The 26,305-nt window shown below is 45.6% G+C and overlaps 1 protein-coding gene across 2 annotated transcripts in view; it reads left to right on the forward strand.

Moving 5' to 3' along the window:
* The first annotated feature begins 22,434 nt into the window (after window positions 1-22,434).
* Window positions 22,435-26,305, forward strand: part of KLHL32 (kelch like family member 32) — a 172,650-nt gene continuing 168,779 nt past the window's right edge. Inside the window, exon 1 of one of the 2 annotated variants that reach the window (XM_089777196.1) lies at window positions 22,435-22,809. The gene's annotated coding sequence lies outside the window, so the exon portion shown is untranslated. The remainder of the gene's footprint in view (window positions 22,810-26,305) is intronic. The other variant, XM_006118422.5, reaches the window with a different exon arrangement.

Consider the following 26,305-nt stretch of genomic DNA (forward strand, 5'->3'; position numbering starts at 1 on the left):
TCCATAATTTCCCCAAGTATGGAAACTGATAGAGACACAAACTGGAAAAACAGCTACAAAACACATGTTGATATTATCCATCAGTATTGTCAAAATCAAATTCTACAAAGCCCAGTTGTAAAACTTAAGTTTTTGTTTGCTTACCTTCAGGCCAGAATGTATTCAGTACATCTTGTATTGCTGTCTTCCAGCTTTGGTTCAGTGGGCAAGTACTCGGCTAGAGTAAATCAGCATAGTTCCACTGAAGTAAAGGAATCTAGGCTAGTTTATACCAACAGAGGATCTGACCTGTAGGAATTTTGCATGTGTCCATTTCTATTATATTTAGCTTCCAGTAATAATGGTCATAAGTAGTGCCTTGATTTTTAAGTGTTCAACGTGAGACATTGTTCAAGGGTCCTGATTTGCAGATGTGCTGAACACCTACCCTCTGAAAATTAGGTACTAGAGGCAACAGCGTGGGACATTAAAGGATGCATTAAAGCTGTTTGGCACAGGGGCTTTCCGAAATGCATATTCTTTTAAATTTAACGGCTACGTCTAGACTGGCATGATTTTCCGGAAATGCTTTTAACGGAAAAGTTTTCCGTTAAAAGCATTTTCGGAAAAGAGCGTCTAGATTGGAAAGACGCTTTTCCGGAAAAGCACTTTTTGCAGAAAAGCGTCTGTGGACAATCTAGACGTGCTTTTCTGAAAAAAAGCCCCGATCGCCATTTTCGCCAACTCGGCAGTTTTGTCGACGGCGGTAAACCTCATTCTACGAGGAATAACGCCTTTTGTCAACAGAGTTCTGTCGACAGAAGGCGTTATTGCATCTACACTGTCCTTTGCGTCTACACTGTCATGTCGACAAAGCGACTTGCTTTGTCAACAGAACTGGATGTAGTCTAGGTCTCTTTGTCGACAGAAGCTTTGTTGACAGTATCTGTCGACAAAGCCTCTGTTGACAAAAGCCTGTAGTCTAGACGCATCCTCAGATAGCATATGTTTTTAAGACAACTTCACTATTTTTTCAAAATACTGAACTAAAATTAGCCAAATATCAGTTTCAATTGCCCATCTGTCTATTTCTATCTCCTCTCTTCTTCCACTGATATTGAGGAGGGGTTGCCATGTAATTTTAGAAAAGAATCTATACTTAGTGTTCTTCAGTTTGTTTTGAAATGAGTAAGTCCAATTTCCACCACATGCCATATGCTGTTTAACCATTTATCATGAGAATCTTACGGACTCTTTTTATAGTAGCATTTTCTGCTTGAAGTTGCCTTTTGCAAGTTTTTGTGCTTTTACATTCACTATTGTGATTGTTATTTGACATTTTGAGTTTTTATTTAGGCTCTGTTTGACAAATAAGGAACAGGGGTATTCTGGACTATAGAAAAATTGTATATTCAAGAGTAATACACTTCTGGTGCATCTAGAAAATGTGCATTATTAGATTTGCAAGAGGCATATGGACATGTCTTCAATAAAAAAAAAATTAAGAAAAAACAACAATGCTGAAGTTCAAAAGCAGATGAGATTAAGTGCTTTTGGAGGCACAGCATATATGCAGGCACAGGCCAGAGGAAGGAAGAGTAAAAATGGTTTTAATCCATGTTTGTACCTCTGGAATTCTGGACAAGTTGGTGGGTAGTGTGTCATGGGAACTTGCCTCTGATCAGCTCCACAACCTAAAATTATTTTGAATAGCCATATTAGTATTTGCTCTAGTCCCAGCCTTGCCATCAACTTACATCCCACATTGGAGAGAATTCCATATAAAACAGCCTAAACTATCCATCCATCAGGAGGATTGTTCCTGCCCTGCCGAAGGGCTTCTGTATCCTATTATCCACTGCCAGAGCAGCACACAGGAGCCAGCCAGGAAGTAATATCCTTCCCTCAATCTTTAAGATGACTTGTTTATGAGCCCTTTTAAGCAAGGAGCTCCAGTTACGATGTACTTCGTATTTGGTTCAGTTGCTCACAATATTTTGAGGCTTTGCTTTTAAATTTGAGACATTTAAATTTGAGAATTTTTGGACAATTTTTAACTCCCTGTTAATGTTGAAGGGCATGTGATGAATCAAAAATAGGGGACTAAGAACCCTATCCTTCAAGATGCTAAGGGCTTTCTTCAGAGTGCTAAACTACTTCAGCCTCCATCTTGAAACAGACTATTTGCCTAGCCAGTTTAGTCTAAAATTCTGCTTCAAGTTGTTGCCAATAACCAGTGTTTCAGAGGAAAGTAAACACCTTCCGCTTCACTCTATTTTATTACAACCGTCCCGATTCTTCCCCAAGTGCCATCAAATAATACCTTCTCTAGTCTTCAATTTGGGTATGCAGCCAGTTTTTTTTCAATATTCCCTCATGGGTCATGTTTTCTAGGCCTTTAATAATTTTTGTTGCTTTGCTCTAGACTTCCTCCAATTTGTCCACATCATTCCTGAAATATGGCACCCAGAACTGAACACAGTACTCCAACTGAGACCTAATCAGCACAGAGTTCAGCAGGAAAACTACACCAATAATTCAATATAACTCAATCTTAATCATTTAAATAATTCTTAATAATGCGGACAATTCTGTCTTTGTAATCAATATAATGTTTAATGATTTGCTGTGCAAATGACTCAGGTGTCTGTGCAGCAGTCACACATTAACTAGGGTGTGTCTACACTGCACTGTTATTTCGGAATAACTAGCATTATTCCAAAATAACACTGTGAGCATCTACACAGCAACACTGTTATTTTGAAATAAATTTGAAATAACTAATGGCTTATTTTGAGTACTGTAAACCTCATTCCATGAGGTATAACATTTATTCTGAAATAGCTATTTGGAATCGGGTGTGTGCGGACATGGCACAGGGAGTTATTTTGAAATAAGGATCCTCCAGGAAATCCCACAGGTGTCCTGCTGGCCACTCCATCCACACTCTTCAGGACTCTAGTTCCTCTTCCCCTGCAGCCCTTAAAGCTGCAGCCACAGGGAAAAGGGCTTGTGGCAGGAAGCTGGCCCTGACAGCCGCCAGCTGGAACCTGACACCGCAGCTGCCACAGCAACTCAGTGGGCCACCATAGCAGACCCTCAAGCCCTCCAAGAGCCCTCCCTCACTTCCAGGGAGCAGGCTGATGGCTCCCAGGAGTCTGCCAGGTGCCACAAGAGGCGTGCACTTCCCTGGTCTGGGGCGGAGATCCTGGCCCTCATTGAGGTGTGGGGCAATGAGGAAAACCTCCAGGATCTCTGCTTCAGACAGTGCAATGCCAACATCTACCGCCACATGGCTGATAGCCTGGCCATGTCTGGATGGAAAGAGCATAGACAGGAGTAGATCCGGATGAAAGTGAAAGAGCTACGACAGGGCTGCCCGAGGGCGAGGGAGCGCAGCTCCAGCTCTGGGGCAGAACCACAGCCCTGCCCTGCATCTTGGGGGGTGGGAGGGTGCAGCCCCTTCCATATCCCTGGTGATAGACTCAGAGGTAGAGATGCCCATTGTTGCCCGCCCCAGGGTTAGAGCCAGTGAGGAGGAGGAGGATCCTGTTGCAGTGAGCACCATCATTTCAGTGACCCTGGAGCCAGTTCCCGTGGCCTAGATGTATCCCAGGCATCCTCCAAGGCCAAAGAGGGAACATCTGGTGAGTGACCTTAGTTTTCTCACACATATAGGATGGAGGTGGCAACGGGCTGGGGGGGCTCTGGAGAGGCACAAGGATCTTGTGCAAAAGAGGTTTTTTTGCGCAAAACGGAAGCGGCTGCACTGCTTCTTTTTGCACAAAAACCCCTTGTGCAAAAAGCATCGGCAGAAAATATGCTAATGACATCGTGACTCATGCTAATGAGTCCATCATTAGCATACTCTCTACCACATAAACTTGTAGTGTAGATACAGCCAAAGTGTTTCTTGTCATCCATATACTCTGTTGTAAGTAATAGTCTAGTCTGCATAGCTGCAGTTTACCAGAGATGTGACTCTACGTAGTAACAGTAGCCATCGTTTTACTGCATTACAACTGCAGTAACTATATGATGACATAGAAGAGAACTGACATGCTAAGCACACTCACTGGCTGTCTTTCAGTGAGCTGAAAAAAATGTGGGTGTTGGAGAGATGCTACAATATGATATAGTTACACTCCCCCAACATCAAAATATGTCACTATTTGTTTTTAGTTTGTGTTCATGAATAGATATTTGATATGTGTGTTATACAAAATGTATATGGAACTGTCCAACTTAATTCTATTTACTGTGGTTCACTGTGACTTTTGAGATGTGGCATTTACTTAACACTTCTGCAATTGGCTGCAAATCTATTTGAATGTATTTGTTCCATTCACAGTCTCATTGCAGGCTTGCATAATTTGCAGATTGTACATCTGAATGCTGGCCTCATGAAAACTGGAAATCTGTTCTGCTGCGAGACTGTTCTATTTACATGTCAAGAAGCTGAATCTTAGTAAAAAAAAGGGGAATTCTTCAGCGAATCCTTTTAAAAATGGTACACAAAAGGAAAGTCAAGTTGAAGTGAGTGAAAGGACAGTCAGTTTAACATTTGTCAGATAATTTTCACTATATCAATCATAACACTTAAACAAAATAATTTGAGCTGCATCATAGAAAGATTAGGCTAATTTTTTTTATGTGAAAATTAAACCCATTTAGTGAAGATTATTCTGTTCTCCCAGGCTGTGTCTAGACTACATGGCTCCATCGATGGAGCCATGTAGATTAGACAGATAGGCAAAGGCAAATGAAGCCGCGATTTAAATGATCGCGGCTTCGTTTAAATTTACATGGCTGCCGCGCTGAGCCAACAAACAGCTGATCAGCTGTTTGTTGGCTCAGCGCGCTAGTCTGGACGCTCCCCTGCCGACATCAAAGCCCTTTGTCAGCAGCCCCGTTATTCCTCGTGGGATGAGGTTTACCGGGGCTGCCAACAAAGGGCTTTGATGTCAGCAGGGGAGCATCCAGACTAGCGCGCTGAGCCGACAAACAGCTGATCAGCTGTTTGTTGGCTCAGCGCGGCAGCCATGTAAATTTAAATGAAGCCGCGATCATTTAAATCGCAGCTTCATTTGCCTTTGCCAAAAAAACAAATCTATATGGCTCCGTCGACAGAGCCATGTAGTTTAGACGTACCTCCACAGTGAAATTCATCCACAGAGCAAAGAGCTAACACAAGGTTCAGTGTACCACTTAGGGCTCACATAGGGTCTCCACAGGAATTAGGCTGACAAAGTAGCTATTTATGGTGTCAAGTGAGTTCATAGCCTCCTAAAGAGTTGCTGGGGTGAGTGAAAGATGCACGTTCAGTGCCTACAATAAAGGTGCTAAATAGCCAACAACCAGTTACCAACAATCTGATTCCTACCACTTGTCTTCTCATGCTGGAGGTGTTCAAACAAAAAGTGGGACTGGGAAAGGCAATGACTGGTGCTGTATAAAATCAGGTTGCTTGGGGAAAGTGGGGTTCTTTAGCTGCAGTATGCACCTCACCTGGGAGACAAACTCTTGATTTGTATGCATCAGAGGGGTAGCCGTGTTAGTCTGAATCTGCAAAAGTGGCGAGGAGTCCTGAGGCACCTAATAGACTAACTGAAGTGTTGGAGCATATGAATTTAGGGAGTGTTTGGTGTTTTTAGCAGAAATTGCCAGACCTAAGGAATTACTGGCCAGCTTGAGAGATTTCAACATTTACATGTTCAAATTGCTCAGACTATGAGCAAAACTGGGAGTGCATTGTCCACCGCCCTGCATGACATGTGTTTAGCCAATCGGTGGGTGATTGGCAACCCTTGCTTTTAAGAAAAGAGAATGTCATCATTGCAAATACTGAACCATAGTAAGAAAACAGATTTCTTGCTTATATGAATAAACCGGAAGAAGAATAAACCAGTGGTTAAGGACTGTAAGGTTATTCCTAACAAAACAGTCACACTCCAACATAAGCTATTTGTGCTGGTGTGAATGTTTTTCCAATGAATATTGGGATGAGGAGATAGCATAGTTGCAATAGCAGGCAAGTTTAGGGAAATAGTCACAAAGTTTGAACCAAGAAATATACTACTTATCTTCTGCTGTTCCAATTAGTGTTTCTTCAATACTGTATTGATCCAAGAAACTGAGATGATATGTGGATGTACTAGGCTGCACTCTTAAAGAATAATGGTGGAATGAGGAGGTACAAAAAGCAGTAAGAAACGAGAGAAGCCAGAAGGGTGATGGAAAATAATCCTTCAGAAGAAGTGTTTTGCCATCTGTAGAATCTCCACTTGAGCAGCAAAACAAATAGTCCGAAATGTTAGAAACCTAGCTTTAGGGATGCTATATACTATACAGTGGATCAATTGGCCTCTACTTGCCAAAAAGAAAATATGTCTTCAGGCAGATGAACAAAAAGGGAAGACTAAGTGAACATGTCATTCACAAAGACTGCAGGGGCAGACTCCTTGTGTCAGCAGACATGGCATAAGATGGAAAGCATACTGTGAGGTTTTATGTCCCTCTCGGGTCTCGTATTTTAATTTTATATATTTATATTGTGTTTTAAAAATTTTGTAAGCCGCCTTGAATATTTTAAATAGAGAGGCGGGGTAAAAACATTTTAATAAATAATTAAACAAACAATGAGACTGTGGCATTTGAACAGTTACCATGTGTACTGATGATCAAGGATGTTAATGTTCTGACAGAGGCAGATATTCAGCCTACATTGCTGAAGATGAACTTGGAAAAACAGCAGATCCAGATAAAGTCATAATGAAAATGATCAAGGTCTGGAATTAGGTTGATTTATGCAAATCCTGTATGAAGTTTGGAAAGAAGAAAATCACAAAAGAATGGAGAATGTCCATAGTACTAGGTCCATAAAACAAACAAAAATTATATACATGACTATTCAAAGTACCTAGGAATTAAGTTGTCCCAGTGCACTGAGCAGTTAGAGAGATACATGATAGTCACATCCACTGAATAACAGAGCCCATTTAAGAAAGATTAATTTGGTTTTAGAAAAAGAAAAGAGACTACAGATGGTGTGATTATCACTAGACAGTTGGTAGAAAAGAAGCTGGAGGGAAACACTGGGAATGGATGGGCTTTCCCCAATTTGGAGAAAACATTCTACAAAATAACTAGACAACTGCTGGTGTCTCTACTATGATTTTAGGTGGTACCACACAATTTTTTCCAAATGGCAATGAAAAACCATTAAGTGAAAAAAGCACAGATGCCCTTTGTTGTAATTTGAGGTTCCTCTCAAACGTATCTTACTCCTGGACCATTTTCTCTCTCCCAATATTTCCCAAGTATCTGAAGTCAGACTATTCAACTCTCAGGCTACGTCTAGACTGCAAGCTTCTTTCAGAATAAGCTTTTCCGGAAAAGATCTACTAGAAAAGCTTATTTAGAAAAAGAGAGTCCACACGCAAAACCGCAACAAAATAGTGATGTGCTATTTGGAAATAGAGCGTCCACACTGATTGGATGCTGTCTCGCATATAAGGCCACCTGGAACCAGTTCAGCCAGGGCATTAGGTCAGCAGTTGCTTCCGGGTGCTGTTGCCTAAGGCTATCTGAGTCGCATGCTTAAAGAGACCCCCCGGACAGCTGTTTCTCAGCTTCTTCTGCTTGCTTTCCTACCTCTCCAAGGGACAGAAAAGCATTTGCAGTGCCAAAAAGAATGTCTCTTTCCTCATGTGGAAGATATGAGCCACTGCTAGTCATTCCACCGCTCCATCACCACCTGGTTCCACCAGTTGGAACTGGTGTCCAGCCTCCAGAACCATCTCTTTACCGTGGGATGTGCTTGCAAGGGCTTAGTTCCCACATACAGACAGAGGTTCTCAAATATGACCTCTGAGTCGAGCTCATGCGGGACCATGAAAACAGCCTTCAAAAACTGCTGCAGAAACTGCAGCATGGCACTGTGGGGCCATCGCATGTCCAGAGGCAGCTACGGCTCCATGCTATAGGGCCCTGGAAGGGGGATCAGGGACAGGAGCAGGGACAAAAGCCAAGTAGGCCATCATCTCCTGGATGGTGGCATATGTTGCAGCCCTGCTGCAGCAGCTCGGTCCACATCTGGGCCCACCAAAGTTCATCATCCCGGACCTTCTGGGCCAACATCTACTGCATGTCCCAGAAGACAGACATGTACTTCCTCATTAGCTTCTCCTGGACCCTCCGACAACTGCAGCTCCCCTGGGGTCAAGCGGCTGGCTCTGCTAGTGGTGATTGCCCCACAGTCTTGGCTGGTCTGGATGGGGAGAATAAAGGGAGGTGCTCAGTCATCCCTGGAGACATGGTCATCAGCAAGCTGAGAGCAACAGTCCTCAGGCCAGGAGCAAGGCCATGTGTGTCTGGACAGCAGGTTCTGCCTCACAGGGGCCAGAGGTGCCCAGGGGACCATGATTCCAAGCCCCTCTCCTCCCCCCCCCCCCGCGTCCCACGGACAAGCAGGCAAGTGAAGTGTCTGGCTACACTGGGATCCCATGGCTGAGAGAGGGTCCTCGAGCAGCCTGGATTTCCATCAGGGCCGCACACTCACCTGCACCAGACAGCACTGTCCCTAGGAGCGGGTGGTGCCTTGAGTGTGCAGGCATGCCTGTGTCCCATGTGTGGCACTCCGTGTGTACTCTTATCCCCAGCCTCCTTCCAGCGGTGGCTTGTGGTGGGAAGACATCCCCCTCCAGGGGGTCAGAAGTGTGTCTGGTCTCCCCAGACTTGGTGAGCAGGAGTCCGGTGGTGCTCTGGGACTGCCTCCTGGGGCTGTGTGGCACAGACTGGCGCTGTACATGCATCCACGTGGATGGACGTCAGTGCGAGGGCCAGTCTGAGAAGGCCAAGCGACAATTGCACCCCATCCCCTCTGCACCCGCCACCCCTGCCCTGTGTGCATGAAAAACTAAGAGCACTCACCTGCTGACACCTCCCCAGGTTTGGAGGATGCCTGGGAGATATCCAGGCCTTTGAGTACTGCCTCCAAGGTGATGGAGCTGGCCGTGTCTTCCTCCTCCTCAAGATCCTCATCTTTCTCCCCCAAGGCTGGGACCCCTGGCCAGGTGGTGACAGGCATCTCCAGCCCCGAGTCCACCACCAGAGCCTCCCAGGATGCGGTGCAGTTCGTTATAATAGGTGCAGGAGTGGGGTCCTGTCCTGGAGCAAGAGCTGCACTTCCTGGCCCTGGCATAGCTTTACTGGAGCGCTTTGGCCTTGCTCCGGACCTGCTCCAGAGTGTGGTGATGACCGCTCATGGCCAGGCTCTCAGCCATCCGGGTGTAGATATTTGCAATGCGCCATCTGGAGTGGAGATCCTGGAGGGTCTCCTCCTTGCCCCATACCTCCAGAAGGGACAGGATCTCCATCCCAGACCAAGACAGCACACGCCACTTCCTCCCCCTGGCAGGCTCCTGGGAGCCCTGAGAATGCTCCCTGGGAGGGACAGTGGGCTCTTGGGGGGCTTGTGGCTTGGATATAGTGCCCAGATGTGGGGCCGTGGCAGCCATGCAGTGAGTTGAAGCTCCCAGGGCTGGCTTCCTGCCACAAGCCCTGTCCCGGGTGTCTGCGGCTCTAAGAGCTGCTGGGAGACAGGAACTATAGGGTATGTCTACACTACATGGCTCCGTCGATGGAGCCATGTAGATGAGCTTTGTAGACATAGCAAAATGAAGTGGCGATTTAAATAATCGCCACTTCATGTACATCAAAATGGCTGCCTCACTGTGCTGATCAGCTGTTTGTCAGCTCAGTGCGGTAGTCTGGGTGCTCGGCGGTCGACATCAAAAGCCTTTGACTGTTCATCTTAGAAATGAGATGACTGAGGGGAAGGAGGATACGCTCAAGTTTTATAATTCATGGACTTGTATGGAGAAAGTGAGTAGGGAAATGTTTTTTACCCCTTCACATAACACAAGAATTGGGGGGGGAGGGGTCACAGAAAGTCTATGTCTAGACTGCAGGCCTCTTTCGAAAGAGGCTTTTTTGAAAGATACTTTCGAAAAAAGCCTCTTTCGAAAAAGAGCATCTAGACTACAACCAGTACTTTCGAAAAAGCAAGACGCTTTTTTGAAAGACAGCACCCAGGCAATCTGGATGCTCTCTTTCAAAAAAGCACAGTTTGCATTACATAGCGCCTTTTTTCAAAAAAGCACTTGTGAAGAAAGGCATTCTTCCTTGTAAAATGAGGTTTTCCGTGGTCGAAAAAAGTGCTGCATTCTTTTGATTTACTTTTGAAAGAACACGGCAGTAGTCTAGATGCAGGGGAAGTTTTTTAGAAAAAAGGCCACTTTAAAAAAAACAACCCTGTAGTCTAGAGACACCCAAAATGAACAGGCAGCAGGTTTAAAACTAACATAAGGAAATACTTCTTCACACAACTCACAGTCAAACTGTAGAACTTGTTGGCAGGGGAAGCTGTGAAGGCCAACAGTATAACTGGGTTCCAACAAATAGTAAGTTCAAGGAGGAGAGATCCATAAATGGCTATTAGCCAAGAGGGTCAGGATGCAACCCCTGATCAGGGTGTCCCTAAACCTTTAACTTTTTTAGAAGCTGGGAGTGGATGACCATGGATGGGTCACTTGATAATTGCCCTGCTCTGTTCATTCACTATGAAGTGTTTAGTACTGGCTACTGTCAGAAGATAGGATAGTGAGCTAGAGATGAGTTACTGACTTTACCCAGTATGGCCATTCTCATGTTATTGTTGTTGCTATAGTTTGATACCAACATCTTCCTGATAGAGAATGAACCTAATGTTCACATAAAGGGAAAACAGAAATAATTCTTCCAAAACGATTCCCACAGTTCAGTATTCTGAACCTAATCACTGACTTACTGATACAGATCAAGCAAAATGCAGGACAATGTAGCACTTTAAAGACTAACAAGATGGTTTATTAGATGATGAGCTTTCGTGGGCCAGACCCACTTCCTCAGATCAAATAGTGGAAGAAAGTAGTCACAACCATATATACCAAAGGATACAATTTAAAAAAATGAACAAATATGAAAAGGACAAATCACATTGCAGAACAGAAGGAGGATGCGGGGGGGTGGGAAGGGGGAGGAAGGAAGGTAAGTGTCTGTGAATTGCTGATATTAAAGGTAGGGAGAGTGGGATGTTTGTGAGTTAATGGTATTACAGGTGATAATTGGGGAAACTGTCTTGATAATGGGTGAGAAAGTTCAAAGACTTGTTAAGTCCCTGGTGGTAAGTGTCGAATTTTAACATGAATGACAGTTCAGAGGATTCCCTTTCAAGTGCAGATGTAAAAGGTCTTTGTAGCAGAATGCAGGTGGCTAAGTCATTTAGAGAGTGTCCTTTCTGGTTAAAGTGGCAAGAAACTGTTTTCTCTTTGTGATCTTGTCTAATATCTGTTTTGTGGGCATTAATCCTTTGGCGAAGTGTCTGAGATGTTTGTCCAATGTACATAGCAGACGGACACTTTCGGCACATGATAGCGTAGATTATATTTCTGGATGCGCAGGAATATGTGTTCTTGATCTTATAACTCACTTGGTTAGGTCCAATAATGGTATCAGCAGAATGAATATGTGGACAAAGCTGGCAACGGGGTTTGTTGCAAGGGAAGGTACCAGGGTTGGTATTAGTGTGGTATGTCCTGTGGTGGTTGGTAAGAATCATCTTGAGGTTAGGTGGTTGTCTATAGGAGACTATGGGTCTGTCTCCCAGAGCCTCTTTGAGTATGGTATCCTGTTCCAATATAGGCTGTAGTTTCTTGATAATGTGTTGGACAGGTTTAAGTTGGGGGTTGTAGGTGATGACAAGTGGTGTTCTATTGTTGGTTTTCTTGGGTCTGTCTTGAAGTAGATGGTTTCTAGGTATTCGTCTGGCTCTTTCAATTTGCTTTTTTGTTTCTCTGGGTGGGTAGTTGAGATTTATAAATGCTTGGTAGAGATCCTGAAGCTTCTGGTCTCTGTCAGTGGGGTTAGAGCAGATGCGGTTGTATCGAAGGGCTTGGCTATAGACGATGGATCGTGTGGTGTGTTCTGGATGGGAGCTGGATGCATGTAGGTAACTGTATGAGTCAGTGGGTTTTCTGTAGAGAGTGGTGTCTAATTTTCCATTGTTGATTTGTACGGTGGTGTCCAGGAAGTGGATCTCTCGTGTAGAATGGTCCAGGCTGAGGTTGATGGTGGGGTGTAGGTTGTTGAAATCTCTGTGGAATATCTCCAGTGTTTCTTGGCCATGTGTCCAGATCATAAAGATGTCATCGATGTACCGTAGGTAGAGGAGGGGTGAAAGGGGACGGGAGTTGAGGAAACGTTGTTCTAGGTCAGCCATAAAGATGTTAGCATACTGTGGGGCCATGCGTGTACCCATGGCTGTGCCGCTGATCTGGAGGTATAAGTTGTTCTCAAACCGGAAATAATTGTGGGTTCCCTTGCAACAAACCCCGTTGCCAGCTTTGTCCACATATTCATTCTGCTGATACCATTATTGGACCTAACCAAGTGAGTTATAAGATCAAGAACACATATTCCTGCGCATCCAGAAATATAATCTACGCTATCATGTGCCGAAAGTGTCCGTCTGCTATGTACATTGGACAAACATCTCAGACACTTCGCCAAAGGATTAATGCCCACAAAACAGATATTAGACAAGATCACAAAGAGAAAACAGTTTCTTGCCACTTTAACCAGAAAGGACACTCTCTAAATGACTTAGCCACCTGCATTCTGCTACAAAGACCTTTTACATCTGCACTTGAAAGGGAATCCTCTGAACTGTCATTCATGTTAAAATTCGACACTTACCACCAGGGACTTAACAAGTCTTTGAACTTTCTCACCCATTATCAAGACAGTTTCCCCAATTATCACCTGTAATACCATTAACTCACAAACATCCCACTCTCCCTACCTTTAATATCAGCAATTCACAGACACTTACCTTCCTTCCTCCCCCTTCCCACCCCCCCGCATCCTCCTTCTGTTCTGCAATGTGATTTGTCCTTTTCATATTTGTTCATTTTTTTAAATTGTATCCTTTGGTATATATGGTTGTGACTACTTTCTTCCACTATTTGATCTGAGGAAGTGGGTCTGGCCCACGAAAGCTCATCATCTAATAAACCATCTTGTTAGTCTTTAAAGTGCTACATTGTCCTGCATTTTGCTTCAACTACCCCAGACTAACACGGCTACATTTCTATCACTATGATACAGATCAGTTCTTGTATTTCTTCCTTTGCCTATTATTCATAATAATCAGTTAAATATTAATTCCACTTTCACACAAGTTAATGCAAAAGTTTTTACTTACATCAATAAGGCCTGGGTAAGGGAAAGGTTGGTTGATATGAGGGATACTTAGATTTTAAGCTTTTGGGGTCAGGGAAAGTCTTTTGGATTTATCTTTGAAAAGCATCAAGAGTTTTGGAAGGGATATACATTTTCATCCTTTGGGGCATAAACCAAAGGGGATTAGGAGGAATGACCTAATAGATCATTATGTCATAAATGTCTATTACATGGGTTCTTGATTCTTTCTCTTGAGCAGCTGGTGCTGATCACTGTCAGAGATAAGGTACTGGGCTTGAGGGGCCACTGGTCTGATTCAGTATGGTAGTTCTTATGTTCTTCACTGTAATGATATTTAGTCTTTTATCTGTCTTGTAATCACAATGAAAAGGAGTCTTATTCCCACTTTGCTTTACTACCACAAAAAGGTAGTATTGATTAAGTAAGATTGATATTTAAATAGATTAATAAAATATTTATGGGACTTGTTATTGTTCACCTCAATGAGATTTGTTGTACATCTATTCCAAAACATTTTGTTATAGTCCTCCCCAATGAACTGCTGAATTATTCTTTATGGTTGTCTCCCTTTATATACTACTAAAAGACTTATCTGACATTGCCAGGTCTTGCAGGACAAGTAGCTGGCAGTGTGGGAGATGCAGGAGTCAGGGCAGGACCTTGGGAATGGAGAGGGGCAGTGCAGGAGAGATTGGGAGGGTTGGGGGGTGAGTAGGGATTCAGGGGGATCCCATCCAGCATGGGCTTCTTCTCTCCCCGCAATCTCCCTGGCTCCTGGAGTCTTTTTTTCCCTCCCGCCTTCTCCCAGCACCTCCCTGTGATTGCCAGGGTCATTTTTCTCCCTCTCTCTGGTACTGTGGCCAAGGGCCAGAGGGAGCAAGTGTTTAAGGCAGGGAGCTACTTACCCTATGTAGTAAGTTGAGGGTTGTAAAATGGAGTCTGCAGGCCTGAATAAAGGCCTGTAACATAAAAACATCAACAGGCCTGAAATCTAGTGAGGAAGACTTTGGTTCAGTAACATGGCAGCCAAGAAAGTGGCCCTATTGATAATTGTGTGATTATGTAAGCTAGGGAGAGCATGGAAGGACATAGGGAGGCACTGGGTACAGACTGGAAGCTAGAGAGGAATAGTGGAACATCTTAATAAGAAATGTCTTGGTACCAACGACTCCCCAAAAACTAATGTACATACCAACCTAGGTTCAGGACTGGGTCAAAGTTGACAGCATGGATAGTAAGAAAGCTCCCCTTCCATAAGGTCAGGAGTAATAACTAGGCAACAGAGGGTGGCAACCTGGTACATAAAGAAATTATTTAAGTTGTTGCACATGTCTATAAAAGGGCACCGCAAAAGATGAGCACCAACCGACCCTGGCTGGGGAGGTGCTTCATGCACTTTTGTAGGTGGGGGCGTTATCAGTGCTTACAGAATGCACAGTGGCTTAGCATTGAGACTTTCTGCTAACAACTGTTAATGCATGGCATTTGGCAATAAACCTGCTCAAATGGTTTCATTCTTGCCTGAATCTGTTGTTTCCAGGGACTGTCAGAGATCTACTGAGTTGGCCCCAGTGCACAGGGTTTAATGCTTTAGATCAGGGGTCTCCAAACTTTTCAGCCCGAGGGCCGCATTAACTATCAAACAGCAGTTCGGGGGCCGACTACACACTTGAGGTCCAAATAAAAAACAATCAAAACATGGATGTTGTTTTTAATTATTTATTTAATATTATTTTATTCAGTTATTATTTAATAACACATTGATAGACTTCACATGAACACCTGTATTAGTGTGAATGGTGAAATTGTTTTCTGGATGCCAAAATAGCAGACATTTCTGGCTTTAGATTTGTTACGCGAAGGAAATTATCACTAAATAAAATAGAGTGCAACATGTTTCGAAATCAGACGCTAATTGACACCAACACCTCCTCATCGCAACAGTCAACCGCAACTGGCAAACTGTGATCAAAATAATCAAGTCTTGAACCAGCAGCAAACCATTTAAAAACTCCGCCACTAGATGGCGTTATATCATCTCATTGACTGTGAACGGAAGTAGAAAAAGTAAGCAGCGAATAAGGTTTTGCAATGTAATGATCGGTTGGAAAACATAACGCACTACTGCGTGCCTCTATTTTAATTCGGTAAAAACATAACGTCCACGTAAGCGACGGCTGATCTTGGCAGGATACACGTAAATTTCCGTAATTTTTTTTCCGTAGACAAAAAGGTCTCCACGGGCCTGATGAGAGGGCCTCGCGGGCCGCATCCGGCCCGCGGGCCGTAGTTTGGAGACCCCTGCTTTAGATGAAGGGAGCACACACATGCATGCATGCAGCCAAGAGTCTATCACCACCGATGGAGTAGAGGACCTGTCAGGAATGCACCAAGACAACCCCGAAACACTGACTGACAACACCCTTGTCTGGTGACAAGAAACATGGGGGAGCCCCAGGCCTGCTGTCCATTCTCTTGGGTGCGATTGCTCCCAGCAGACACTCTGCGGGATAGCTCTCCCCTGCACTCACTGCCCCCAGTGGCCACTCTCAGTATTGTGTCCTTCCGAACAGCCCCTTCCTTTCCAAGTTGTGGAAAACCTTCCCTTCCCTGACATTTCCAATTATCCTGGAACAACCAACCCTGACCTTCCTTCAAGTTAGGAGAAGAGGAAGCTGCCTACCAAATTTGTTTAGGAGGAGTTCTTAAACAAACGAACTTGCAGACAGACATATGCACAAATTTCTAAAATCTATATAAAGATAGCTATACAAAAAAATAATTGTTGGCTTCTAGTGTATCCAGTAAAAAAAAAAAAAAAAAAAAAAAATTGGCAGGAGGTAGTGGTGGTTGTTCTGGAGATTATGAAAGAAATTCAATGGAGCAGCAAGTAATGTACTTTGGCATTAATTAAATTATGCATTGGGTACTTTATTATAAAAATATTGCATGAACATATCCCCCAAGACTCTTCGGTCTTTTGTGTCTGTGTTACGGTGCTGTTACCAGGGAAATAATAATTATACAATTAGCTGCCATGTTGAAAAAGCATATAAAGCAATCCCAAATGAGGATTTGGTCCTTGAAACATGGTTATTACCTTTATATTACTCCTTTAGATCTACTGGAACCAGAGCTGTCTACAGATCTTCTGGATTTCTGCAATTCTTTGCAACCCCTATCTATAGAATGGCTTTTAAGTAGTTGTTGTAGCCCTCTGAGCTCAAAAAAGAGGAATACATATGCCTCTTCCCTTGTTATAACACTTCCTTTTACATAAAAAGGTATGCTAAAGATGAACTAGACAGGCCTTCACATTTAGTATAACTTTCCCTTATTAAGAGGATGTAATTGAGGCTATGTCTAGACTGCAGGCTTCTTTTGGAAAAACCTTTTTCCAGAAGAGATCTTCCTGAAAAACTTCTTCCAAAAGACAGCATCCACACACAAAAGTGCATCGAAAAAGTGGATGCGCTCTCACATAAAAGGCTACCAGGAACCAGGCAGGGCATTAGATCACTAGTTGCTTCCGAGTGCTGGGACACGCACTTAAAGGGACCCTCCAGACAGTCATTTCTCTGGTTCTGGTTCTGCTTCGTGGTTGCCTACATCTTCGAGGGACAGCAAAGCTCTCACAGTGCCTGCTGTGGTTGCTCTGCTTTTTTGGACACCACTGCTTTTCTCTTGGTGCCATGGAGCTGGAGCTGCTCCTGGGCATGTGATGGCCCCAGTTTTTGCAGTATTTTGTGCCAGCTGCCGTCCTGGTCCTGACTGAGCTCAACCCTGGTCTCATTCTGGGGCCCTCTCCCTGGGTGTGGGGGCCACATTCTGTAGCTGTACCCCACAGTGGAGAGGCGTTTCTGGAGGCTCTACACCAGTTTGGACTGGTGGCACCGGCTGGTCATGGAGCAGAGGGATGACTAGCAGTGGCTCCAAAACTTCCGCATGTGGAAGGCCACCTTCTTGGAGCTTGTGCCTGACTTACTCCTGCCTTCCAGAGACACGACACCCACTTGCGGCCTGCCATCCCTCTGCAGAAGTGGGTCGCAATTGCTCTCTAGAAGCTCACCACCCCAGACAGCTAACAGTTGGTGGCAACCAGTTTGGCATGGGGAAGTCCACCGTTGGGGCCCTCCTCATGGAGGTAAGGCACTCTAGGGCTGCAGTACCTGCAAGAGGGAGGGGGGATCCTAGAAAGGGGGACCCTAGGAAATGGGGGGTTGGGTGCTATGGAGGGTGGAGTGGGGGTGGGGGGAAGCCCTGTCCCTGGGGGGTGGTGCCTTCCTGCCCTCACACAGCCCTGCTGCTGGAGGGGCGGCCTCAGAGGGGGTGGCTCCTGGAGTGTTGGGGGGAGGGGAGGAGGAGAGGGGGTGGCTACCTCCCAAGGGCTCAGGCACTACTTCTCTCATTCTGTTTTTTGTGTTTGTTTGTTTCCTTCTGCAGTTGGTGAGGGCCATCAACTCCATCCTGCTATAGAGGGTCATCCGCCCAAGAGACCTGGACCTGATTGTGGCCAGATTTGCTGCCCAGGAGTTCCTGAACTGCGCTAGGGTCATAGATGGGGAACCACATACTGATCCGAGCACCAGAACATTGAGGGACCCAGTATATTAATAGGAAGGGCAACTCTTCCTTGGTACTGCAGGCCCTGGTCGACCACCAGGGATAGTTCACAGACATTTTTGTTGGGTGGCGGGTGCAGGGCACATGATGACTACATCTTCAGAAATTCCAGCCTCTATGGGAAGCTGGAGGTGGGCACATTTTTCCCCGCCATGACTTTGCAGTTGGAGACGTGCAGATGCCACTGTGCATAGTGGGGGATGCGGCCCCACCCCCTTATGCCATGGCTAATTAAACCCTGTACCGGACACCTGGTTCCTGATCGAGTGTGCCTTCGGCCGCCTCAAGGTGTGATTAAGGTGCCTCCTGACCTGCCTGTACGTGGGGGAGCAAAATGTCCCTGAGGTGGTCATGGCATGTTGTGTCCTCCACAACATTGTGGAGAGGAAGGGGGAGGCCTTCCTTCCAGGTTGGGGGGGCAGATGCCAGCCATGAGGGGTGAGCTTTCCAGCAGCTGAGGACAGCTGCCATCTGACAGGCCCATCAGGTCGGGGTGTGGTTCACTTGTGTGGACCGCAGCACGATGTCCAGCCCGCGCAGCCTGAGTGACACTTGCACCCCACCCCCTGTGCACCAGCCTCCCCCACCCTGTAAGTGTGACAAACTCAGACCACTCACCTGAAGATCCCTCCCCAGCATCTGACAGGACCTGGGAGACGTCCTGGCTTACAGGCACCGGCTCTAGGGACAGGATCACTGTCTCCGTCTCCTCCTCCTCCAGCTGGCCCTGGTGCTTCTGTGCTGTGACCTTCAGCTAGGCGACGACAGGGGTCTGGAGGCCAGAGTCCACCATGATAGGCGGGGAAGATGTTTCCCCACTCCCCAAGATCTGGTGTTGCTCCTGGTAATAGGGGCAGGTGGGGTCCTGCCACTAACCGCGAGTTGCGCTCTCTGGTCTGGGCATATCCCTGGCAGAGCTCCCTGACCTTACTCTGGACTTGTTCCAAGGTCCGGGGTGGGTGTCCATGTTCTGCCAGGGACTCGGCCATGCGCTCACAGATGTCGGCATTGCACCGCTTGGAGTGGAGATCCTGGAAGGTGTCCTCCTTGCCCCACAACTCAAGGAGGGACAGGATTTCCATTCTGGATCAGGAAGGTGTGCAACTCTTGGTCCCCCTAGGTGGGTTCTGGGTCCCCTGGGGCTGCTCCCTGCGAGGTCCAGAGGGGTCACGGGGGGCTTCAGGCTGTGCCATGAATGGCAAGCCTGTGGCAGGGAGAGCAACATGGTGAGCTGTGCTCTCAGGCCGCCTGCTTGTCCAGGGTTCCTGCAGCTTTAAAAGGGGCCAGGAGAAAGGAACTATAGAGTCCTGATTACTTTGGATGGCACGTCCACCAGGGCACCTGTGTTATTTCCTGGAGGCCTCTTCTTTTGAAAACAACAACCCCCTCCTTGTCCACACATGCCTTTTTCTGAAAGAGCTGTTTCAGAAAAAGGCTTCTTCCTCACAGAAAAATACCAATGCCAGAAAAATACGTCTGTTCTTTCGATTTACTTTCAGAAGAATGCGATTGAAGTGTGGACGTAATACAGGTTTTAGCAGAAAAATGGCCATTTTTCTGACAAAACTCTGTAGTGTAAACATACCCTGAGAGAGGTGTGACAGGAAATTATGTTTATTAGAAGACGTCTTAAAAAGACTCATATACCAAGCAACATGCAAACACAGGATTAGACCCTCCATCTCTACAAGAACCTGGGGTCAATTTACAGCCGCTGAACTGCATCACAGAACACTAGTATTGGAAGGAACCTCGAGAGGTCATTGAGTCCAGTCCCCTGCCTTCACAGCAGGACCAAGCACTGTCTAGATCATCCCTGACTAGTGTCTGTCTAACCTGCTCTTAAATATCTCCAGTGATGGAGATTCCACAACCTCCCTAAGCAATTTATTCCAGTGTTTAACCACCCTGATAGGAAGGAAGTTTTTCCTGATGTCCAACCTAAACCTCCCTTGCTGAAATGTAAACCCATTGCTTCTTGTCCTATTCTCAGTGGCCAAGGAGAACAATTTTTCTCCCTCCTCCTTATAACACCCTTTTAGATACTTGAAAATCGCTATCAAGTACCCTCCCAGTCTTCTCTTTTCTAAACTAAACAAGCCCAGTTCTTTCAGTCTTCTCTCATGTGTCATGTTTTCTATACCTTTAATCATTTTTGTTGCTCTTCTCTGGACCTTCTCTAATTTCTCCACATCTTTCTTGAAATATGGTGCCCAGAACTGGTCACAATACTTCAATTGAGGCAACCCCTATCTACAGAAAAATCTGCCCTACAAACTTTATTTAAGACCAGATCTAAAGCAACAGAAAGATTCCTGTTAACTTCAATGGGTTTTGAACCAGCTACATAATCTGAACATTTTGGTTGATGCAACTAGCTACAGTAAGTCTTCAGCAGAGCCCAGGTCTGGTGATTCCCAGTCTTGTGTATCTAAAATAATATTTTATTTCTTGCAGAAATTCTGAGTCCCAGATACTCAATCTACATTATAAGTAGCAACAAAATCTACCCACTTTATCAAATGGTTTGTAATATTTTTAACTGGTGCCTCTCAATGTCCCAGGGGCCTCATAGCTAAGCAAGTGCAGAACTGAGATTTAGAAATTAGTGTTCCTTCATGTTTTTAAAATAAGTGAAATACATACCTGTGTCCATGTGTGAAAATAACCTCAGTTTTGAATTCACCCAACCACTACCCTAAGGCTGAAGAAGGAACTTGTTTTGGGAGCTGGCCGTGCTGCCTTCTGTTGCAGCTAGAAATAAACTGCATAAAATCCAGTCTCCGATTCCAGTCAGACTTTTAAAAATGTCTCTGTTTGTGGCATATGTGCCAGGTGTATCTGCAAGGATAATTTGTCCATCTCTTTAGCAAAAGCATGCACTTCATAAATGACATAACTAGAAATTCATTATTGTTATTGAGGGGAAGTGGGAAATAAATAGATCTATTCCTTCTCTCTGTGAACACAGAGGGTTGCTAGTTGTCTAGCTTCCAGTTTCCAATAACCACAGCACAATTTCACTCTTCAAATAAATGCTTATCTATGACTGGCTTTTAGGGAACATGTCCTAACAATCAATACGTGGATTTTTTTTAGCACTGTCAGTCCGGTCAGGCCTCTAAACAACACCCCAGTGTAGAGTCTGAACATGGCTGATGTTAGATCCATCATGCATTTGTTCTCTCCTTTAGGATCACTTTAGGTCACATCTCACGTGGATGATCCTTCTTTTCAATGTACACCTTCCCCATTCATTAATAATCCACACAACGTTCCTGACTTCAAATTGTGTGTTTTGTCAGTCTCTGTGTTGTTTAGATTGTAAGCACTTGGAGTAGGGATTGTGTTTTAGCTATAATACTAAAGTGCTAGGCAAACTTATCATTCCCTTTAACAGGTTTGGAAATAATCGATTTAGGTATTTCTACAGCCGTAATAAAAACATCTTATCAACAAATTGTAATGCCTTTATCATCAAAACACTCCTGCAAGGTAGGGAGTTATCCCCCTTTTACAGATGGGAACTTGGATTCAAAGTGGTGCTACAAATTAAGGTGTTATTGTAATGAGGATAAGCATACCCACACTCACTTTAATCTAGCTAGGTAACAACAGTAAGAATATGAAAGGTTAACCGGTTAACTGGTAGGGGCTGGAGCAGCTCCCCGCCTTTTCCTCAGTAAAGGGGGCTCCTCCAGCCCCACGGGACCCACAGGTTACACGCTGGCTCCCTGGAGTGGGGCTGGCAGCAGCCCTTGGTAGTTCTGCTCCTGGGGAGCCCAGAGCGTGTGCAACCGCTATGATTTTTAGTTTACACGGTTACATTTGAAACTGCATTTTTACATCCCTAAACAACAGTAGTGGAGACATGGGGTAGGGGTGTTATGCACACTGGCCACTCAGACAAGCATTCTATGGACTGCTGCTATGCATTTCTAGCCTATGCCAAAGCTTGTGTGGCCACATCTTTACTACTTTTGCCACGTGAGCTAGTTAGTTTAAAGCTAGCAGGAGGCTGCCTGTGCCCACCCATGGTGCAATTACACCCTAACAGTAGTGGGGAGAAAACACAGCCTACAGGACTAGCCCAGGAAGCCTGTGAACCACTGGCCAGACCTTCCTCTCTGCCAAGGCCACATAAAAAGTAAGAACACCAAGGAGTCCTGTGGCCCTTTAAAGGCTAACAGATTTATTTGGGCATAAGCGTTTGCTGGCAAACCCCCACTTTGTCAGAGGTATCTGGTGACTTTCACCTTAATTTGCAGCACCACTGGACATGGCATAAAAAATGATCCTAGAATCATAGAACTGGAAGAGACCTCAGGAGATCATCAAGTCCAGCCCCCTGCCCAAAGCAGGACCAATCCCAACTAATGATGCATCTGCCAAAGTGGGTTTTTGTCCACTCAAGCTGATGCCTACATAAGCCTGGTAGCAGTTCAGGTGCCACAGGACTCCTGCTGTTACAGACCCACAAGCTACCCCTCCGCCCCAGAGCAAGGCAGCTCTCTGAGCCGCTGGCTGCCCTCAAAGGGCCAGGCTAAGGAGAGGAGGGAAGGGAGGGTGCGCGTGGGAGAGGGCAAGGGCCGACGCTGCTCAGCAGCTGGGCGCAGGAGCACGCGGGGCGCCAGCCCTCCCAATGCCCTTGCCGAGCTCCTCCTCCTGCAGGTGCGCGCCGCGCTCGCCGGCCTGTGCTGCCGCTGCGCACTGGAGGGAAGGGGCCCGGGCTGCCGCCGCCTGCGGGGAGGAGGCAGAGGAGAAGCTCCTCCTGCCCAGCCAGCCCCTTCAGACCCGCGGTGCTGGCAGCCCGGCCGCTTCGCTTCCCCCGGCTCCCCGCCGCACGGAGAGAGACGCGCGGTCGCGCCTGGTGCAGAGCCGCAGCCGCCTCGCGTCTCCCGGGAGGTGAGCGAGCCCGTCGCGCGCCGGCGGCTGCTGTTACCTAATCCGGCGTGGCTGGGCAGTGGGGGCGGCGCGGGCGGGGGGCACCGCAGCTTGCAGCGCCGGGGAACAGCCTGCGAGGGCGGCTCTGGCCCCGCGCTCCTCCGTCACCCGCCCCTTACTTCCTCCAGCCTGCACCCCGCCCGGCCCGCGAGGGGTCTGGGGGGGAAGGTTGCCAGGGAGACGCTGAAACAGCGACTCTGGTGCTTGGGGTGGCTCCGCGCGGGGATGGTGTGGGCTGCAGTGCAAGCCTGCACCACTCAGAGTCGCGCGGCGTACGTGTGAGATCCACAGGGCGAGGGGGCAGCCTGTAGACCGCATGATTAGTGATGCTGGGGGCTGCACTGCTGAATGTCTCCCGCACTTTAGCTCCAACTTCGGGACTGCTCCTGGCCAGGAGTGTGTCCTGAAATCACATGGAACAGGACGTTTCATGCGTTCGGTGGCTTCTCTTTGCTCTAATGACTATTGATAGTGAAGTCAATATTTCTATTTTAATCTCCCTCCCTTTATTTGCCTGAGGGATTTAGAACGTGCGTACTTTAAAAAAAGTTGCTCTGGGCTCAGTTGCGATGCATTAGGCTTTGGACAACTTTGTTTCTAAAACAAAAGAAAAACAGCCCTTGTGGCTCTGCTCTGCAAAGTGCCTGTAAAATGGCATCTTCTTACACGACATAGCTGTTCTTGTTTGTATTTAGATTGGTATCTAAATTTTGTGAGAACAATAGGCTTTAGCCCACCAGCTTAAAAAAAGAGGGATCTGAATTCTGTTTTAGCTAATGCATGTTGGAGGAATGATGGTAGATTAAAATCTCCAGTCTCATAACTTCAATTGAACAATTCATGCTTAAATACAGGGGGAATATTTGCAGGATTGGTGCCTTACTTCCAGTTGCTGGACTAAATGTGGTCCTCGGTTACACTGATAACAACCCTACTGCTGGTTAAACCTGGGCAGCACTATTGAAAATATGGGGTTGTTCAGGTGCATTAATTTAAAAAATCTAATCATTATGGAATTGCACAGGTGTAACTGAAGGCAGAGTTTATCAGCCTGTGGAGTCTTTATTAGTATGGATTGATGAGTCAGAAAGTACACAGGTGAGCTTCCAAGTTCCTGGCTGAATTTGAAGGGATGGCAGCTAAAGCTACCAACCAAACCCCTATCTGCACCCCATATACATGGAACATATTTTGTATAAAACAGTTGAGAAACAATAAAATCTGGATCTCTATGCTGCCAATTTTGAACCCCCTCCCCCACACCATTCAGACTGAAATCCCACTTTAAAAAATGGGTATGGGTGGCTATGTTTAAAGAATGTTCTTACATATCTGGCGGAAAAATACTAGTATTGTTGAGCTCCAGTACATTTTGGTTTAAAGATGTAAATTGCCAAAATATTAGAATACAATAATTGTGCATTTGCTTTAGTACTGGGTGTGCTTGTGAGTATGTGTGGGAATAACTTGCAAATTAAGCTGCTTTCTGAACTGAATAATGTCTAGTCCTGTTCCCATGAATGTGAGTGGCAAATCTCCCCTTGAAATAAAAGGGATCAGGATTGGACACTGGAGACCCTATCCTAGTAGCTATGCTGTATGGGTGAATTACTTGCATTTGCAAAGTCTGGGGATCAGCCCACATTGGGAAGCTTACATGATCAGGGCCTGCTGGGTATGTTCAAATATTATTTCTTAGGCAAATTTTGTAAGAGTTTTTCTTATTTAGATGAAACTTTAAAGGAATCCAGTGATGGGATATTGAAGATGGCTGAACATGACAAATAATTTAAAATTCAGCATGCTGTTGAATAGTAGACCTTTTTGTTTTTCCAAATTTATAAATAATGAAAGTTCTTATTTGGCATTGAAGAAGTTCCAGAGAAACTTCTTATGTCTATTTTCTGTTTCTCAGATGTTAAACAATTTGACAATATTTGAAAAGCACTTTGCAGATGTAATATAGCAAGTACTGTATTATTACTGTGAGTAACTGTGTGACATCAGAAATACTCACTTTAAAGTAGCAGTGGTAAATATTAGTTATGTTTGAGAAGATTCTTTTCAGTATAAATCATTTTTTCTCAGATATTTGTAATACTAATGAAAATATAATTTGGGCTGAGATTTATCTTACGTACTATCATCAAAAAGATTGGTTGATTGTTTCCTTGACAGGGAAGTTTGGTAAAATACTCTCTTTGGGAGTTTTAGCTTTGGGGGCAGGGCTCTCAACCTTTCCAGACTAGGGATGTAATAGTAGGGTCAATTAATTGATAAGCAAAAGCTTATAGGTTAATGCTATAGACTACACGCAATTCCCTCCCCCCTGCAACCAGTAAATTTTTTAGCAAGCTGGCCAGCAGCACGGCTCAGTTCTGGCTCATGCTGGGTGCAGGACTTACCCCTGCTATGGCTCTGCATTTAAAGTGTTTTAGGAGCCAGGCAGGCAGGCAAGCCCGGCTCAGTTCCTGTTTGTGCCGGGTCTGGGAGCTCAGACCCTGCCCTCCTGCAGAAAAGGGCTGCTGCCACCCTGCAGCAGCACAGAGCAACAAGTAGCTGGTCTGCAAGAGGAGCTGGTTTTTAAACTGGCTCCCCTCGCAGACTAGCTCCCGCCTGGCACCTTGCGCTGCTGCTAGCTCCGCCCCCCAGGGACTATAGAATAGTCCACTAACCAATAAGAATTCATGAGGTTATTTGACTATCAATTAACCAATATTTAACATCCCTATTCCAGACTACTGTATCCTGTTCAGGAGTCTGGTATGTCTTGTGTAACCCTAAGTTTCACCTCACTTAAAAATACTCTCATACATACGTAATTAGACATAAAAATACAACCGTGTCACCACATACTATTAATGAAAAATGGCTTATTTTCTCATTGTTATATCATTATAAAATAATATAATTGGACTATAAGTACTATATTTAAATTTCAGCGAATAGTATGTATAGAGCAGTGTAAACAAGTCACTGTATGAAATTTTAGTTTGTACTGATTTCAGAGGTGACTTGTGACGGGAAGGATAGGGGGGGGGGGTATCAGCCACATGGTGCCCCAGCTCAAGGGCAGGGACAACCCCTTTCTGCCCCAGTTGAGGGACCCGAAGGACTAGGTGGGCTGTGTAGCTGGCACCAGCAACAGGAGTCCAAGTTTGACCCTCTCCCTTTACTTACCAGTAGCAGCAGCAAGGAAGGTGTAGCAAGGCGGTTTCAGCTCATGTGGTGCTGCTCTCCAGCTGTGCTGCTACAGGGGAGGGGTGGAGCACCTCAGCACTCCCTGGAAGGAAGAGGCATGGATGGAGAGCAGCTCTGCATGAGCTGGAGTTGCCTTGCTGCGCCTTCCTTGCTGCTGTCGATGAGTGCAGGAGGTGCGGTGCAGCCTCCTGCTGCTGGCACAGCTCCACAACCCTGCTAGTCCACCTGTGTGTCCACATCCCCAAACTCGCCATCA

Source organism: Pelodiscus sinensis, chromosome 3 (genome assembly GCF_052426305.1).
Source record: "Pelodiscus sinensis isolate ZL-2025 chromosome 3, ASM5242630v1, whole genome shotgun sequence".
In the NCBI taxonomy this organism is placed as follows: domain Eukaryota; kingdom Metazoa; phylum Chordata; order Testudines; family Trionychidae; genus Pelodiscus; species Pelodiscus sinensis.